The sequence below is a fragment of the Chenopodium album genome, chromosome 10 (genome assembly GCF_948465745.1).
Source record: "Chenopodium album chromosome 10, dcCheAlbu1.1, whole genome shotgun sequence".
Lineage (NCBI taxonomy): Eukaryota > Viridiplantae > Streptophyta > Magnoliopsida > Caryophyllales > Amaranthaceae > Chenopodium > Chenopodium album.
Genome location: NC_137843.1, coordinates 34,177,409 through 34,196,806, shown reverse-complemented (window position 1 = coordinate 34,196,806; position 19,398 = coordinate 34,177,409). Strand labels below are relative to the sequence as shown.

Sequence of the window (19,398 nt, the reverse complement as noted above, 5' to 3'; positions counted from 1 at the left end):
TGAATGCCCACTAAATCATCTCAAGGAGTTCGAAAAATATTGCAATACTATCAAGGTGAATGGAATTTAACAAGAATTCATCCGCCTCAAGCTTTTTCCCTTTTCCCTCATAGGGCGTGCCTTGGAATGGCTAGACAAGGAGGTCAAGCCGAATTCTCTAAGGACATGGGACGAAGTGACCAAGGAATTTTTATCCCGTTTCTATCCTCAAAATAAAACGGCGGAGGCTGGAGCTTTGATTCAAGGTTTCAAGCAAAAGCCTAGTGAGAGCCTCTATGAAGCATGGGAGAGATACAAAGAGTATCAAAGAGAATGTCCTCACCACAGAATTCCTACTTACAAAATTATTCAAATTTTCTATGGAGGCGTTAGTCCTCAAGGAAAATCATGTTTTGATGGAGGAGCCGGAGGTCCTATCATGAATAAAATGGAAGAGGAAGTGGTAGACATAATTGAAGACGTAGTGAGGTATTATAGAGATTGGCAAGATGGAGAAAGAGAGTCAACTACCAAGAGCAGATCTTCGGTGTACTCGGTTGATCATCTAAATGCAATCAACAATCTATCCTCACAAATGACAAACTTAGGGAAGGAAATGTCCGCTATCAAGGCAAAGTTGGAAAGTGTTACCTACCAAGTTTCAAGTCTTCCCTTCCAACCTAAGGGGAGAGGTATGTATTCTAATTCTCAACCCCCATCTCTTCTATTAACATGCCTAGTGAATGCTTGTTTTATGATGATTGTGGATCGTATGATCATGATGTTTCTAATTGCCCTCATGCATGTAAAGATGTTTGTGATGATCAAGATGGAAATGTGAATGAGCATGTGAACTATGTGTCAAACAATAATGATTTTAGGTTTGAAAATCAAAGAGGTCAATGGAATAGGAATTACAACAACCATGGCAATTTTGACAACTACAACCAAGGTGGTGGTAATAGGAACCATAGGAACCAAAATTCCCGAGGTAACTATAACAACCAAGGTTATAGTAGCCAAAATATAAACAAAAATTATGGTAATTATAACCAACGTTATGGTAACCATAATCAAGGTAGAGGTAATTGGAACAATCAAAATAGGGGAAATTTTCAAAATAACTTTCAAAGGGGTCCCCCACCCGGATTTTCTCCAAAGACACAAAATGATAAATGTTCAATCCTCTTCTTCTTCTTCTCATAGGACTAATTTGGAAGAAATCATTGAAAACCAAACAAAGTTGTTGAACACTTACATGGCCGTAAGTGACAAGAAATTTAATGAAATGATGACTCATAATAAGATGCTTGAAAACCAAATTTCTCAACTTGTTAATGCTTTAAAAGACCATGCTAGTCCTTCTTCTTTACCTTCCCAAGGCCTAGATCCTAAGAGACCGGTCAATGCTATTATTACAAAGAGTGGTAAGGTTCTTGAGGAGAGTTCGCCTAGGAAGAGGGAGACCAAGGAGGCCACAAAAGAGGTGCCTAGTGTTTTGAAGATGTGCCACTCAGATCCTAGTGGTGGCCATATGGGTGTTTGTAAAACCGCCACTAAGATTCTTCAAAGTGGTTAATGGTGGCCACATCTCTTCAAGGATTCATGGGGTTTTTTTTAGTCATGTGATCGTTGTCAACGAGTTGGGAATATCTCCAAGCAAAATGAGATGACTCAACAACCTATCCTTGAGTTGGAGGTATTTGATGTATGGGGAATTGATTTCATGGGACCGTTTCCCTCATCCTTTGTAAATCAATACATTCTTGTGGTGGCTTATGTGTCTAAATGGGTTGAGGCCATTTCTTCCCCAACAAACGACCACAAGGTGGTAATGAAATTATTCAAAAAGATCATTTTTCCAAGGTTTGGTGTACCTAAGGCGGGGATAAGCGATAATGGTTCTCATTTTATTCACAATGCCTTTCAAAAGATGTTGCGAAAGCATGGAGTTCATCAACGATTTGGCCTTCCATATCATCCTCAAATAAGCGGCCAAGTCGAGGTCTCTAATCATTAAATCAAGTTAATCCTTGAAAAGATGGTTGTAAGAAATTGGAAAGATTGGTCGGACAAGTTGGATGATGCTCTTTGGGCCTATAGAACGACTTTAAAGACACCTATAGGTACCACTCCATACCGCCTAGTCTATGGCAAATCATGCCATTTCCCGGTAGAACTCGAACACCGTGCTTTGTGGGCAACCAAGAAGATAAACTTTGATTTGGCAAGTGCGGGGGGGAAAAGGTGGTTAGATCTTCATGAGCTAGAGGAGCTTCGACTTGATGCTTATGATTGTGCTATTATTTACAAAGCTCGTTCCAAGGAAACTCATGATAAGCTTATCGAGAAGAAAGAGTTTTGTGTTGGTGATAAAGTTCTTCTCTACAATTCAAAAATGAAGTTGTTTCCCAGAAAGCTCATGTCAAGATGGAGCGGTCCTTACTTGGTTCAAAACGTCTTTCCTAGTGGTGTTGTAGAGGTTTCAATGATGGATTCTTCATCTCCGTTTAAGGTCAATGGCCATCAGCTAAAGAAGTACATCGATAGTACTTTTGTTGGCCTTATTCACATATTTCTTCTCCGACAACCACCTTAATAGGTGGAGAACGTCGAGCTATGACGTTAAACAAGCGCTTCTTAGGAGGCAACCCGGTTTTCTAACCCTTTCTTTTGATTTTTCTATTTCTTTCCATTTCTTTTATTTTTGAGAACTTTTCTTACCGTTCCTTGTTTTCTTGATTTTAGGTACCTCGAGATTGAATCGATGATGATTTCCGACAACTTCGGTGTTTATTTAAGGTTTCTTGAGGTTTGGTTGAACATAGGTGAAGGAGTTGTGGAACATACGCGCTCTCGTGTTTGCGTTTTCATAAATTTTTATTCATGACTAAGTGATTTTTGAAATATTTTTGTGTGATTTTTAGCACTCGATCATGATGCTTTTTAGTGCCGATGAAAGTGCAAGCATGAGAGTGTGTTCAAAGAGCGCAAATTTCCTCCCTTAGGCTTTGATTGGTGAGCGCGCAAATTTTTGTGTGATTTTCAGCACTCAATCATGATGCTTTTTGGAAATTTGGCTCGTTTTGGTGAATAAATCTTTAAATTTGAGCTCCCCCATGTCCATACTTGGTGCGCACGCACTAGGTAGGTCAGTTTTTTTTACTTGTGTTGAGCAATTCCAAGCAAGAAACTTCCCCCCCCCCCGCCTTGGCTGGAGCGCATGCACAAAGGGGTGTGCACGCGCGCACTAGCCGTGGCAGCACCCCAACCCAAATCTTTCGTTCCCACCCTCATAAGAATCCCCCCTCATACCCTTTTTTCTCTCCTAGATTTCCCCCTTATTCACCATTCACTCTTCTCTCTTCAAACCCTTCTAAACCTTTGCAAATTCTCACAAATACACATTTTTAATCTCATTTCTTCACAAATTACATAAAAACATAATCAAATCTTTTCAAAAACAACAAAAAAAATTCAAAAATTTTAAGCTTGTAATTCAAAAATTGGGCATAAATTTCGAATTTTTGGGTTTTGTTTTAGTGCTTGGAACTTTTTGGGTGTTCTATTTGGTCTATATTCTTCAATTGTACAATTTTCAAGTGATTTAAAGCTTCATTGAGGTATAATTTCTCATTCTCTAGTCATCTTCTTCCTCATTTTTGAAGCTTGAAACCTATGTTTTTGCTTTCATGGTAGAACTCCATTGTTGGCTCTTTTAGCTTGTATTTTGTGTTGAATGATGTTATTGGATGTTAAATTGAAGCTTTTTCATGATGAATTTGTATACCTTGCTTGAATCCTTGAATCACCATTGTTGGTCATTTTCTCTCTCATAGGTATTCTATATGATAGTTTCATTTCTTTGATAATTCAATGTTTTGGGATTAATTTGCTCATAATGATTCATGATTTGGTCTCTTATGTACAATTTTGCCTTTGATTCTTGACTAGTTGTTTCAAGCTTATGTTTCTATATTCATGGCATTATTCATGTGTGACCATTTCTTGTTTCATTTTTGATTGAATTATATTTGTGCTTGATTCTTGAGCAATTTCTTATGAATATTCTTGAACAATGATAATTGTAAACGAATTGCTCATGAATTGCTTTGCTTCTTGTAGATGGCCCCTATTCGTCATAAGAAGCGTGCTAGATCAAGTTCAAGCAAAGCTCGGCACGCTGTTCCACCTCCTCCCGAGGTGGTAGAAACGTATGGCATTGAATTCTCCAAAGAAATGCATTGGGATTAGTTCAAGCAACTTACCAAGAGGAAGCTTAAGTCGACAAGATTCTATGATCAAACAACTACCAAATTACTTGGAATTGATAATGACATCCAACTCCTTTCCAAGAACCTCGATCTTTTAGAGTTTTTAGACTTGAGTGCTCCTACTTATGCTATGGTGACGTATGAGTTTCTATAATCCCTAGAAGTGTCCGAGAGACAAGTGGTGACTCTTCAAGAACTTTGACCTTTCAACTATTCAACAATGATCATCGGTTGTCGGAGTCACAACTTTGTTCCTACTTCTGGTTTCCTTGGGCCGTCGATGAAGACCATCTTGTCTATCCGGCCAATGGTAAAATGACTAGTGACCATGGGTATGATGAACTCTATTGGTGGCGGCGTATCTCCGATGAAGGGAAATATGAGCCTCAAACTTCCAAGTCCGCATCGATCATTCCTCTGGCTATGAGATACTTTAATCTTATTCTCACCTATACCCTATGCTCTAAAGACTCTTTGGGAGCCACTTCCCGTGAGGAACTTTGTTGGCTATGGATTGCCGACCAAGAGTCGCATGAAATCAAACTTGTAAATTTCACTCAACATTTGATCAACTGATTTCTAGACATCCGAGATGGTGTTTCACGTTCGGGGAGCATCCAAATGACTTATGATTTCTATCCGTGCACTTTGCCTCAATGACTTATGTAAAGATTTTCTATGCGAGCTCCCTCTGATAGTCGACCCTCGGGAGAGGAAACCTTCTCACTTCCTCAATGTTTACGCCCTTGTAAACCAAAAATTCATTGATCGTACCAAGAGGCGTAATATTTTCATATGGAAGGTATCCCGAGTGAATGATTGGGTCTTGATTCCGAGCAAGGAGGCTACAAACCGTAAGACGAAGACGGATTCATTGACTTGGAGACATCCAAGGTGTAACATCGATCCCGCTCTTCGGCGGAAGACTAATCATACAAGAACCACCTCCAATGATGCTCTCTCGATGGACTTCCAAGCTTTACCCCCGGTTGAACGGGGAGATACTCCTATCCCTCCTTCTACTTCTTCTTCTTCTACATTTGATTTATCTACTATTCATGCCAAGTTAGATTCTATCACTAATTTCTTGTTTTCCATGCCTTCAGGGCGCGATACGTCTCTTGGTTATGATTTCCATGCCAATCAAGTGTATGACTATCATGTGAGGAGGGGGGAGATTGACCCTTACTTGAACTATCTATACCTCCCGGTCCAAGAAGGACCTATCCCTCAATGGGAACCGTTTGACCCATCCATTGGTCCTAGACCTTGTTACCCCTATTGGAAGTGTCCTCACATCCATCCTAGTGCTATTGTTTGACCTCCTAGTTGTGATTATACTTATGATCCCACAAACCCTATGCCTTTCCCGAACCCCGAGACTTTTGGTAGGTGAGGATTATCGGGCGCGCCGGTCTTGGATGATTGGTCTCATTTCATCGCGATAAATCGTGCTAGGAGGGAGGGGAGGTCAAAAGGAAAAGCTCCTATAGAGGTGAGTGAAATGGCTAGCTCGTGTCATGTTTTAGAGACTAGTGAGGGGGGTTCTCATTTTACCCCTTACCATAGTGCGGAGTGAGACTATCGTGGCTACCCCCCTTTCTTATGCGCTTTATATTATGTTCTCTTTTTCCTATATGTTATTAGGTTTAGAGTTTTAGGGGTAGTTCATTTCGAGCTTGGGGGTGATTTATGTTGTTTGTGTGCTTCACCGTTTTCCCCCTCGCTTTTGTAGTTCACTCTTAGTCTCTTTTGCTTTTGGTATTGATCACTGTGTATCTCTTGCTTCTCTGATGATGATGATGATGTACTTCTGATGATTTCTCTGTCTTGTTCTTAGTATTGTTTTTTGTTTCACTGATTGTTATCTGCTGTGTATCTCTGCTTCTTTATGATTATGCTTCCTGATGATGATTGTTTGATGTCTTGTTTCCCGACTCTGCTTCTATCTAATGATTCTGTTTCCTGATTTCGTTACTTGACCCTATTCCTAATGTTATCATATATTACTTTTTCTTTATTTGCATACATTTTCTCTTTTATTTCTTTCTTTTCTTTTGTATTGAAGTGACTAACATTTTTCTTTGTATATAGTCTATTTTATTTCTCACCTTGCTTCGTCGCTTATGCTTTGGATATTGGTGCTTCATTAAGGTGCTCTTTCACTTTGTTTAATGTAGCATAGCTTCGACGCCCGGTGAGATCCTTCTAGTCTTCTTCTTTTTATTTTCTTTTCATGGATGCTTTGTTTAGGTTTAGATTAGGAGAAGTTGGACGGTTCGATGATGGTTTGCTTTTTAACACCTTAGTGTGTTTGGGAACATTGGCGTTGTAGCCGAATGTTCACTTGTTTGTCGATTGGGATTATGTGTTGGCTTACTTCCTCGATGCATTTCTATTTCTCTTTTTCCTCCTTTTCTCTTTCCTTTTGGTTTTCCTTTTTCTTTTTGTTTCCTTTTTCTCTTTTCTTCTACATTCCTTTTTGCATTTTGCTTTCATACGTTTTGATTTTAAAATTTGCTTTTCTTCCCACAAAAAAAAAAAAAGAGAAAAAAAAGAGAAAAAAAACAAAAAAATAATAATAAAAACAAAAGAAGAACAAAGAGTAAAAACAAATATCACAAAAATTTTTGTAAATAAAAATAACATGTTTTGAGGCATTGCTTTTCTTTCTTAATAATTTTGCTTTTGCTTTGGACTTAGTACCACTTGGACTTGCACATTGGCTATCATTCTTCCTAACAATAATGGTTTGCATGGTTTGAGAGTGTCTTTGGTTGACTCTAGGATAGAACATGCTAAGGTAGTCGTTTAGAACTATTGGGACCTTGAAGCCGGATTCTTTGGTTTTTGAAAACTCGCAATTGTTCCCCTTTGGTGAATTTGAAGATTTTAGTGAGTTTTTGCCGCATCCTTGTGAGGTTTCAATGTTTTCAAGCCTTCTACATTCACTTGCATGAGCGGCATGGATCCTTGACTATTGTGGACCTAATCTTGAATATTGACTCATAATTCTCAAACACGAGACTGAACCATCTAGGGAGGACAAAGGCATCTTTTCGAGGTGGTAATTTGTATTTTCTAGGATAACTTTCTTTATTTCTAGTTCTTGGGTTTACATTTGCCTACTTGCTAACCATTTGAGCCTTTTCCCTTTTTTTCAAGCCACATCTTTATAACATTGAGCCTTTTGTTTCTTTTTGTTCCATTTTTGGTTTTTGTGAAGCACATGATCATGTTCTTGGAGATTGTGGTATATGAGTTTGGATATTGGTTCTCATTTGTACGCAAGCTTATGTTTTGTATATCTTGAGAATAATGACAAGTGAATAAATGAAAACCCCGTCCATAGTTAAAAGAGGCGAGGACAATGAATAAAGTGAAAAATGAAAAAATTGAAAAAATGAGAAAAGCAAAGCAAATTCAAAGCTTTGGCAAAATAAAAAAATAAAAAAATACAAAATGAAAAAGTCCAAAAACATTTTGTTGTAAATGTTTCTCCCTATATTTTGCATTGAGGACAATGCTCTTTTCTAGCTTGGGGGGAAGCGTCTTACGCTTTTGTATATATGTATGATTGTGGTTATAGCCTTGAATAAGCTTAGGGGTGTTAGTTTGTTTTTGTTTGTTGACTACTTTGTTTTGGTGTTGAGATTTGGCCAATATTTGCTTCACAACTTAGGTGTACCACCAAATTCTAAATTATAAGCCTACCCTCAACCTTTTGCCCTAACGTCACAACCTTTGGGAAAGCCCTTTTGACCTAGAGGTTGAGTCACATTTCGGGGGAGGGCATTATGAGTTAAAGCCTAAGGAGAGGGAATGCAAAGTCAAGATGTCGAGAAACCTCTAATCTATTTGCTTTCCCGATTCCTTCGAGGAACTATAGAGATGCTTGCTAAAATAAGATTTGAAGCCAATTGGGAAAATGTGCTAAAATTTTTTTAGATGAAAGTGAATTGCATTTTGGTAGTTCTCTATACTTAGCATGTCCTATGTTTCAATCAACCCTCGATATCTTAAAACGTGCTTACCGTTGTTGTTTTAGAAAGTTTGATACCCTCTCGTGTTTTGACCATGTGCAGAAGTCCATTGTATAAGCACCTCTTTTCCTTTTAAGTTTTAACTTTCTCTTTTCCCTTTTATTGCTTTGTCACCCTCTTACTTAAGAGTTATGGGTTAATCTCTTAGGAAACCCTTACGAGAGCATCACTCGTCCTCTAGAGCGATCTAGAAGTTTAAATGGCTTGTCAATTGTTGCTAAAATTGACCGTGATTCCTACGAAAGTGAGTTAGTGTACAATCTTTTATTCTCTAGTCTTTCTCGTTTCTTGCTTGCCTAAATAATGTCATCATTTTCCTTTAAGTTTGATTTTGTTTTGCTCGAGGACGAGCAAAAGTCTAGCTTGGGGGAATTTGATGAGTGTCATTTATGACACTCTTAGGCTTGGTTTCCTTTGTAGTTTTATGCTCGTTTTTAGTCTTTTTATGTCATGTTTTTACATAATAATGCTTGTTTTGCGTGTTTGTGTGTAAGTTTAGAGAAATGTGTGCTTTTAATAATTTTCTTTCTATTTTATTCTTTTCTCGGTTATTTTTCTCGCTTCTTCGTTTCTTTGACTTGTTTTGTAGGTGTGTTGAGTTTCCCGAGGTTTAATTATCAAGGAGGAAGCTCGAGAGCATTCAAGGAAGTTGATGGAGCTAAGTTCGGGAATCCAAACATGCAATTCAAGCTAGCTCCGCAAGCTTCAGCTCCTTGGAAGCAATGTTTTGGTTCGAAGTGTTCAAATGCTTAGAGAATAATAGGGCTCCCCTTCTCGCGGGCATCGCCTCGAGTGCACCAATGATAGGGATGCTTGGGAGCGCGGAGATCAATAGAGCAAGCAAAGGAGGCAAGCCACGAGCACCACAGCAGGGGTGCGCACGCGCGGTCCTGACTGTGCGTGCGCGCAGACCCTACTGTGCGCGCGCGCGGCCTGGGCGGTGCACACGCACCAGGAGCCTCGACCCCTTTCGCTCGATTTTTATTTAAGCTTTAGACTATTCCTTTTTCGGGGGGACGGCTTATTTTGTACTTGACACTTATTTTCCAGAAATGGAAAAGAGAGAAAGTAAAGAGAGAAGCTTATGATTACTTAATTGTACTTGAATTCGATCTTTGATTTCAACTTGATCTTTGATTTCCTCATCAAATCGATGAAAGTTTGTGAGATTTCTTTTCTTTAAATTTGCTTTTATTGCAATTTCCTTTTATTCTTGAAAGTTTGATTTGAATTTCAATCTTTGTTTGAGAAATTGTTGAATGATTGATTTTCTTCTTGATTAAGCTTGAAATCAATATGTTAATGATTCAATTTGTTTTTCTTTTTAATTTCACCATGTTTAGTGAGTAGATTAGTTTCTAGCTAGGGAGAAGGGGAAGCAAGCTTGATTGATGGTTCTTGTTAGTTGATGATCCTTGATTGATTGAATTGATGCAATTAAATTTGTTGACATAGTTGTGCATGTGCTTAATTAGACTAGGAGTGATCAACCTATAAGATTAATCTAGATTGCATTGTAAATTTCAATGACATGAACCCTTGATTTGAGAGTTGCTTTAATTGATTGAATTTGATTGTGATTTTCCTAGTTAACCATTCATAGTGAACCCTAGCTTGGCTTATAGGAGATAGCTTTTGGATTCCTTTGGTTGTAACTATTGTTTGTCCTTTGTAATGTTTGAATTGATTGAGTGATCCATCAATTAGCATAATCATTGAGCTTGCATGTGGAACCTATATCCCTAGTGTTTAGTATATTGAATTTCTCGATTTATCTAGCTTTCACGATACCTTAGTTACCAACCATATCTTTCTATAGTCTTAGAAGTAGCTTGACCTAGGCTATAGCTTGCACCTACTCATTCCTTTGGGTTCGACCCTTGACATACCATATACTCGTATTAGGTTAGTCGAGTGTTTATAAATTTTGTTTGGCTCTAGGGGAGGGTAGAAAACGACCTATATTTTCCCTACGTCACATAGGCATAAAAAGGTCGCATTGGAAAGACCATCCGTAATGCGTCAAAAACATAGGCTTCTTACACGTAGGAAATTTGGGAAATATCTTTCACAACTAAAATCGAAAAAACGCTACGAAAATCGGAAAATTCTAAGAACACAGAAGGCCGCCGAGGCATGTAGGAACTGTCGCTGAGAGAATAGAGCCCATCGTGACGTGATAGTAATATCGCGGCGCGACAGGGCCATCTCTTCACGATGGCCCCTACTTTCTCGCGCCATGTTCTTCTAATACCAAGCCAGAAGTCTGCCTTCTTGATCTGACTGGTTCTAGTAATATTTGGCTAATTCTACTTCCTGATTGAGTTTTTCCCTCCTTTTCGAAACCCATATGTGTTCTACATATGGTCATAACCCTCTGGGAATCCACGCTTCATCTATCTAATCGAACGCTCATTGCAACAAAGGGTACATCCGAGTTTGTGAATTCACCAAACCATGGAAGCAAGTTTAACTTGCGGGGTCCCATCCATACGCGCTAACCCTTCCAAAATTAGGCTTCTGCGCGATGCATCCGGACTCATAACCATGGACCCTATTTTGACTACCCTTATCCTTGAACTTTAGAGAACTAGATCCATGAATAGGTTTCAAACTCATTGCATCATATTTTGCGTATTTGACTACTTGTGCATCTCCTGCTTGTGCGTAGCTTGTATGTGTTTACACTAACCGTTTGCTTGACTTGTGTTTGAGTTTAAATAATTAAAGGTATTTGCTTTATTAATTAATTAATGAATAATAAAAATTAAATAAAATTGACCAAACATGACTTAGCATGACCTTAGGCTTGTCCCTTTTAAAGTGGAACACTAGAAATAGGTTCAGACTGACGTTTTAGTAACGACGCAAAGGTCTGGCTTGTGGCGCAACACACAAGTGTCCATCGCGACGCAATAGCAATATGGCGCCACAATGGCTTTAGCGCGACGCGACAGTGCCATCTTTTGTGCGATGGTCTAGTTTTCTGCTTAAGTTTTCACGCTGAGTCCATCTAATTAATTTATTATAATTGAAGTTTACTTAGTCCTTAATTGAGTCAAGTCACATAGTCCCATGGTCTTACACAAGTGTCAAGCATGCCACTTTCACTCACTATTTAAAAGCCCACACTTCGTGTATATGATTCACTATGACCATGTATAAAGATTCTTGTGTGCGCATATTTTCCGTCATATTTTTAGGGGGGTAAGTTGGATATTATTCCTTCCAACATAACCGTGTTGTTTGAACTATAAACTTGATTCCCAAAAATGCACCCTATTTTTTGCTTTTTAAAACCAATAACAGTCAAAGTTAATTTGAGTCGAGTCATTAATAATCAATGGTTTAATATTACAGTGCTTGGTCAAGAAGAGAAGGACGATTAATCAAGGACAACACCTTCATTCAACTACTACTCTTCGACAAACCCATCAGACACCGGAAAAAGTTTGTACTAATGGCTACTCAACAGGAAGTTGATGAGCTAAGGCAAAATATGAACAACTTGACTAAGATGTTGAAGACTATCGCTCTTCAAGTCAACGATCCTGTTAAGCAATTACAACTTGAGCGTATGGAGGAAAGCCTCAGCAAAATCTCCAACGACTACAATTTTCAAGGAATCAGCTCCAAAGGGGTCTTAGTTGACAAGGAACTTCTTCCGCAAAACTTAAATGCCAATGATATCCTAAGTTCAAGCCTACCGACAACCCTTATTTTAATTTAAGAGCTTTCGAAACTATAATGAGTATTAAAGAAATTGACAGGAAGGTCTTCCCTTCACTATTCTCACTATCTCTTGAAACCGTTTGTCAACAATTGTTTTTCTCCCTAAAAAAGGAAAAGATTTCCTCCTAGGAATCTATCACAAACTCTTTCATTGATAGATACAAGTGCAACATCCAAGTTTAGACTGACCATAGGGAGCTTGAGATGTTGAAGCAAAAGGATAACGCAGGATTTACTTCCTTCTTCAACAAATGAAAGGAAACTTCTGCTAAGATAATAGAAGTTCCTACTGAAAAGAAATCTATGAGGATGTTCACTAAGAACCCCCAAGAAAAGTATTCAAACCATTTAAAGTACCAAAGAAATTTGAATACTTTCAAGACCGTCTATGACGTAGGTATTAACATCGAAGACGACCTTGCAAAACAAAAAGCTGCTAACAACAGCAATAGTGCCCGAAAAGGCAAGAAGAACAACAATCGTTCTTCTTCCAAAAACCACCCATTCAAATAATGTTAGCACCTTTAACTTGAATGAGGTCCTTGCTATGAATAATTAAGGACAAAAGAAGCCATTTACCAGGAATTTCACACCTATTGGCATGAGTTATGATATTGCGTTCGATCGACTTCACGCTAAAGGACTAATAACTCCTATTGGACAGTTTGGAGATCCACCAGTCAAATGGAGGACGGCTAGTTGGAACCCCAACTCACATTGCAAGTACCACCAAGGCAAGGGCTATCTCACTGAGAATTTTTGGAAGTTGAAAGAAGCCATTCAAGACCTAATTGATAGCAATAAACTTCCATTGCTTCTTGCTAGTAAGAAGCCAAGCATCAATAGTGCTCCACTTTCAGACGCCTTCACGATTTCTCATGAGGAAAACCATGTTGACCCATCACTGCTCATCAAACCGATTGAGGAAGCTCATGCCAGCGAAAGAAGAGGAGGAAACCTTTTTCGATGCCATGAGTGATTTTCCTCCAACTGAAGAACCTGCCTCCAAAGAAGATGTATGGGTTCTCTTAAACACAATGAAGGCGAAAATCACCCAAATTCATTATTCCATATAGGAACTAAAGAAGATAGAGGAAAGACGCATCGCTAAAAAGACGATGCCCACTAAGACTACTGAAAGAAAACCTTTTTCTCTCAAAGTAGTCGAACCACCCAAAAGGAATAATAAAACATAAACACCTATTGGGACTTCTTATGCAAACATATTCAAAATTCTCTTCGAGAATAGGAAGATCAAACCTCTCGAGCCAAGACCATTTGAATCCCTGAAAAAGACACAGAGGTTTTACTGTCCATACCATCAATCTGGAGCACATACCATAAAATACTATTTCAATTCAAGGATCTAGTCCAATGATTGATTGACAGTAAAAAGTTGGTTCAAATTCGGCCAGAAAAGGATGTTAGCATCAATGGAATTTGGGAAAGCGATGATGAGTATGTCTACCTCAAAGATGTAGAAGAAACTCCACTCTCCACGATTTATCCGGTCGATGATATTTGGGTTGAAGAAGATTCCTCTATCGATGTCCTTACAAGATCATGAATAATGCAACCTCCCATCACGAATCAACCCATTCTTACTACTCAACAAGTCCCAATTCCAATTATAGAAGACAACAATGTTGTCAAACAATTGAAGCAGACTAATGTAGAAATGAACTTATGGAAACTCCTAGCCACATCCCACGAGCACTAGCTCGCAGTAATGGATGCCTTGGCTAAAGTAGGGATAGATTCAGGAACTTCACCTGAAAGTTTGGCTAACTTCCTTACCAGTGATCTTCCCAGTCCCATCAACTTGATCACCTTTTATGACAAGGATTTACCTCCTGAGGGTGATAAGCACAATAAAGCCTTGAACCTCACGGTTGTTTGCAAAAGGATGAACCTTCCAATGACCTGCGTAGATAATGGGTCGGCAATTAATGTTTGCCCACTTTGAACCGCGAAAATGTTAGGGATAAGAGATGAGGATTTGTCCCCATCAACACAAGGCATAAGAGCTTACGATAACACTCGCCGTCAAGCTCTTGGGACCATCCTATGAATGTTACCACGGGAGTCTTTGAGCATGCTACTAAGTTTTCAAGTAGTAGATATTAAAGCTTCTTTCAACCTATTGTTAGGATGCCCTTGGCTTTACGAGCTTAAGGCCGTCCCTTCATCCTTCCGCCAACAGGTAAAGGCTATAGTTGGAGGAATTCCTATCACCATCGATGCTTCCCCTATGAGATTCAAAACAATTGATAAACCAATCATAATTGTGGAGCATGATAAAAACGATGAAGACTTATGGGGCTTTAATGCCAAAGAGGTCTCTTTTATTGAAGAAGATGAAAAGACCCCTCTTCGCTATGACCTCTATTCAAACATGATAGTCAACGCTATTCTTAGAAAACAAGGACACATTCCTGGAATGACTATAGGAAAGAAGAAAGGAATAGCGTAGCAAATTAGACTGCTTGTCCTCCCTAAGTACGATACTTTTGGACTTGGTTTTGAATCGACTCTGGAAGACTATAAGCGAGCCTGAGAGAATTTCAACGCACGAAGAAACGCTCATACCCAGGAAAAGGCTATTCTAATGGAACACTATCCCCTCACTCTAAATGGACAATTCATAAAAGAGGGTGAAGATTATCCAAGCCATGAATTCCTCAAACCTTTTGTCAACGATGGGATAAGGCAACTAGGGTTCGAAATATTCTTAGACTGTAACTTCTTTGATTAGATCCCAACTCCCATCTGCAAGGAGCAAACACCTCCATGCTTCAATTTCAATGTTATGGGTCTCCTCTTTAGGTACGAGAAAAATGGGCCTAAGCGTGTCGATGACAATTCTGCGCTTATCCAAACGGTGTTACAAAGCAAAAACTTTGACCCTTCAATGCTCATTACTCCGGTAGATGGATTAGTTCAGGGATGGCGAAAGACTGTGAAGGTAACTACGCCGAGTGGACGAAGAATCTCCATCACCACAGGACAAGGACCAATGTTTGATGAGTCAGAGTCGTCCGAGTCTGAGTCTGAGTATGAGTATGAATTCAAGTCTTTTGTAGTTAACCCATCTAAATATTCTATAGTTGTGCCTCCTCTATCCCTTCTAGTTTAGAACCTACACCAAGGATAGTTAGTAGTCAAGTCCCAACAGACGTATCTCTTTTTGATGTAATGGTTTCGGAATTTAATAACATGTCTTCTTCCGCTTACTTCTCGTGTTATTCTCTCACCCAAGATGATGAGCATTGCTTTGCTAACAATGGAAACGATAAAGAAATAAATAAAGTAGTGGAAACACTTTAAAATAAAACACCAATAATTGAAGACACTGAAATTATTAATATCTCAAAGGATACAATTATTAAATGATAAGTTAAAATTGGTTTAACCCTTATTAAGAGGAAAGAATCGATTTAATAAATCTACTGAAAATAATTCATTGATGTTTTTGCTTGGTCATTCGAAGATATGCCAGGAATAAATAGAGAAATAGCTTAACACACTATACCACTAATTCCAGGAATGAAACCTGTAAAACAAAAGTTACGTCAAATGAAACCCGACGTAGCTCTTAAGATAAAACAAGAAGTGCAAATACCCCGAATGGGTCGCAAATGTGGTACCAGTTCCTAAAAAGGATGGTAGGGTAAGAATGTGTGTCGACTACAAAGATATGAACAAGGCAAGTCCAAAGGACGACTTTCCTTTACCACACATCGACATTCAAGTGTATAATACGGCAAATCACGCGCTTCTCTCGTTTATGGATGGATACGCAGGATATAACCGGATTCTCATGGATGAAGAAGAAATGGAAAAGAATACCTTTGTAACACCTTAGGGCACTTACTGTTACATGGTGATGCCACTCGGGTTGAAAAACGCTGGTGCCACTTACCAAAGAGCAGCGACTGCTTTACTCCATGACATGATGCATAAAGAGGTTGAAGTATATGTGGAAGATATGATTGTAAAATCAAAGGACCGTCTAGGACACCAAATATCCTTAAGGAAATTCTTTGAGAGATTAAGAAAATATAACATGAGGCTAAACCCAGCCAAATGTGCATTTGGAGTCACCTCAGGAAAGTTCTTAGGCTATGTCACTAGCTCTAGAGGAATAGAGATAGATAAAAAAAAAAATAAAGCAATCATGCCAATGCTGCCGCCCAAAACCGTGAAACAGATTCGAGGAATTATTGGCTGATTGCAATACATATGTAGGTTCATATCTAAACTCACTACGATATTTGAATCAATATTCAACAAGCTCAAGAGGAATTTACCAGTAATATGGGACGGCGAGTGTTAAAAAGACTTTGATAAGATCAAAGCCAATCTCGCTAATCCTCCTGTATTAGCACCTGCACTTCTAAGAATCCCTCTTTGGTTATATCTAATATTTACCAAAGAAACAATATGAGCCATGCTAGCATAAGAAGTAGAAAATAAAGAGAACGCCATCTACTACCTAAGCAAAAAGATGCTCGAGTATGAAGTTGGCTACACACCACTTGAAAAATTGTGCCTCGCATTAGTGTGGGCCACAACCAAGCTGAGACACTACATGCCTGTCCATACAGTGTATGTAGTATCTCGAATGTATCCTCTTAAGTACCTCTTTGAGAAATCTACACTCAACGGGCGAATATCTAGATGGCTAGCCAACATAGCCCAATTTTATGTAAGATTTATGCCTCAAAAAGCAATTAAAGGTTCAGTGGTTTTGGACTTCTTAGCGGATTTCCCAATTGAAGATTCAGCACTAATGCATGAAAAATGACTTTCAGGACGGAAACTTAATGGTCACGGAAGATGATACTTGGACATTATACTTTGATGGAGCCTCAAACCAGAAAGGATGTGGCTTAGGAGTACTATTAGTATCACCAAAAGAGGAACATGTCCCAATCTCAATAAAATTAGATTTCGACGTTACCAACAATGCTGCGGAATATAAAGCATGTGTGGTACGCCTTCAAGCTGCTTTGGCATTGGGAGTAAAGAAGCTACGCATATTCGAAGACTCTTCCCTCATCATCAACCATATCTCCAAAACATGGAATGTAAGGAGTAAAACTTTGGCCCCTTACCAAACATACTTAGAAACCCTTACTAACCCACTCGAGAAGATAGAATATACATATTTACCAAGTGAAGAAAATCAATTTGCTGATGCCTTGGAAAAAGTAGCCTTGATGGTAAAAATTCCTAAGGAAATTGAGCAAATGCCTTTAACAATAAAAGAAAAGGCATAAGCCAGCTTACATACAAGCTATAAAAGATGATGAAACAGTTTAAGAAAAAGAAGAGGAAGAGGAACCTTGGTACATTGACAACCTTAATTATGTCACCAAAGGAGAATATCCACTTCATGCTGATAAGAGAGCAAAACATGCTCTATGACTTTTGGCTTCCCAATTTGTGCTCATAAACGGTGAGCTACACAAAAGAGTACCCAAAGAAAGAGAGCTCTCTTATGCGTGGGACAAAAGGAAGCTCAAAGGGCGATGAGAATAATTCACGAAGGATCATGTTGAACTCATATGAATAGCAAAATGCTGGTCCACAAGATAATGCACCAAGGGTATTATTTGACTAACATGAATAGGGATTGCCATCAATATGTAAAGAGATGCCCTAAGTGCCAAATATAAGCTAACCTGCAACATGTTCCACCATCTCTACTTTACACCTATACATCTCCATGGCCATTCTCAACATGGGGAATAGATATCATTGGGAAAATCATCCCTCCTCGGACAGGAGGCCATGAATACATCCTTGTTGCAATTGATAATTTCACAAAACGGGTTGAAGCAGCATCATATGCGAAACTCACCGCAAAGCATGTAGCACTCTTTATCGAAAGAAACATCATATGTCGATACGGAGTCCCACATGAAATGATAAGTGATAACGGAACTCAATTGCAAGCGGAATGTGAAGAATTGCTGCAAAATTATGGCATTCAACATCTCCACTCTTCTCCATACAGGCCTCAAGCAAACGGCGCAGTAGAAGCAGCCAATAAAACTTTAAAGAGCATCATTGAAAAGATGAAGGAAAACCACAAGGATTAGCTTGAAAAACTCCCTTTCATTCTTTGGGGTTATCGCACGTCATTCGCTCACCCATAGGAAATACGTTGTTCTACTTAGTATATGGAATGGATGTCGTACAACGTGTAGAATTAGAAATACCTTCCTTACGCATTGCGTTAGAAAGTAAACTCGATGAGGTTGAGTGGACAAGAGCAAGATATGCGGAGCTAATTCTACTGAATGAAAAGCGACTAGAAGCTCTATATCATACTCAATGCTACCAAACACGCATGGCTAAACACTTTAACATGAAGGTCAAGACAAGAAACATCAAATAAGGAGACTTGCTATTAAAAGCATTAAGGAAAAATGTTGTAGACCCAAGAGGCAAATTTAGGCCTAATTGGTCCGGACCATACATCGTCAAAACCATTCTATCAGGAGGTGCTACAAAACTAACTGACACAGATGGTAACGAGTTCTCAAATATGATGAATCTTGACCAACTTAAGAAATTCTACCCATGATCACTTGAGAATTATACTCAAAAGAGCTATATTTGGCCTGATTCCTTAAGAAAGGATACATAGGAAACCCTTTACGAGGTGCGGCCACTTTAAATTTTACAAATATCGCATGTTTACATCAGCACGCCAAATAAGAATTAGCATCACATGAAAATTCAAGTCAACGCGCCGCGACAAAGACTGTCGCGTCGTGACAGGATTATTGCTCTGTGACAGGAGTGTCGCGCCGCGATGGATTCGGATTTCAGGCGTTGAAAAATTTTCGTCAATCTGGGCAAGTTTCGGTGAATTTCGGGAAATTTTGACTTCCGTACTCGAATTATTATTTTTTTCGAAATTATTTCATGTTTTTTTCCATTGCTTAAATAAATAAATTTCAATATAAAAGTTGATTTAATTTTGTTTAAAAAAAAAAGCTGAAAATTGCATTAATAAATAAATTAAAAAATTACATTATTGATGGAATTAAAGAAATCTTAAAAAATAAAATTGACTTGAAATTAAATTATCTAATAAATTGGAAGTAAAGCAATGCTCTAATCGATCTTCATTTTTCTATCTCTCTTCCAATTCTTATCCGTTTCCTCTTCATCATCCATTTCTTTAACCAATAAGGATCCCTTAGATGATCTACATACAACCTTGGTAGAAATAGTTTCTCCCTTAGCCATTACACCGACCTTTTTCTCAACCCTCACTTTCTTTTTTGTAGAGTCAGCTTTTCTTTTTTCTTTGCCTTTTGCAGCACTTTTCTTTTTAGGCATCATCGGAGTCT

General features: G+C 38.6%; 1 non-coding gene across 1 annotated transcript; it reads right to left on the bottom strand.

Moving 5' to 3' along the window:
• Window positions 1-224: 224 nt before the first annotated feature.
• Window positions 225-330, bottom strand: LOC145565710 (small nucleolar RNA R71). Its single transcript, XR_014095090.1, has one exon. It is a non-coding gene; the product is annotated as a small nucleolar RNA R71 (small nucleolar RNA).
• Between the last annotated feature and the right edge of the window lie 19,068 nt (window positions 331-19,398).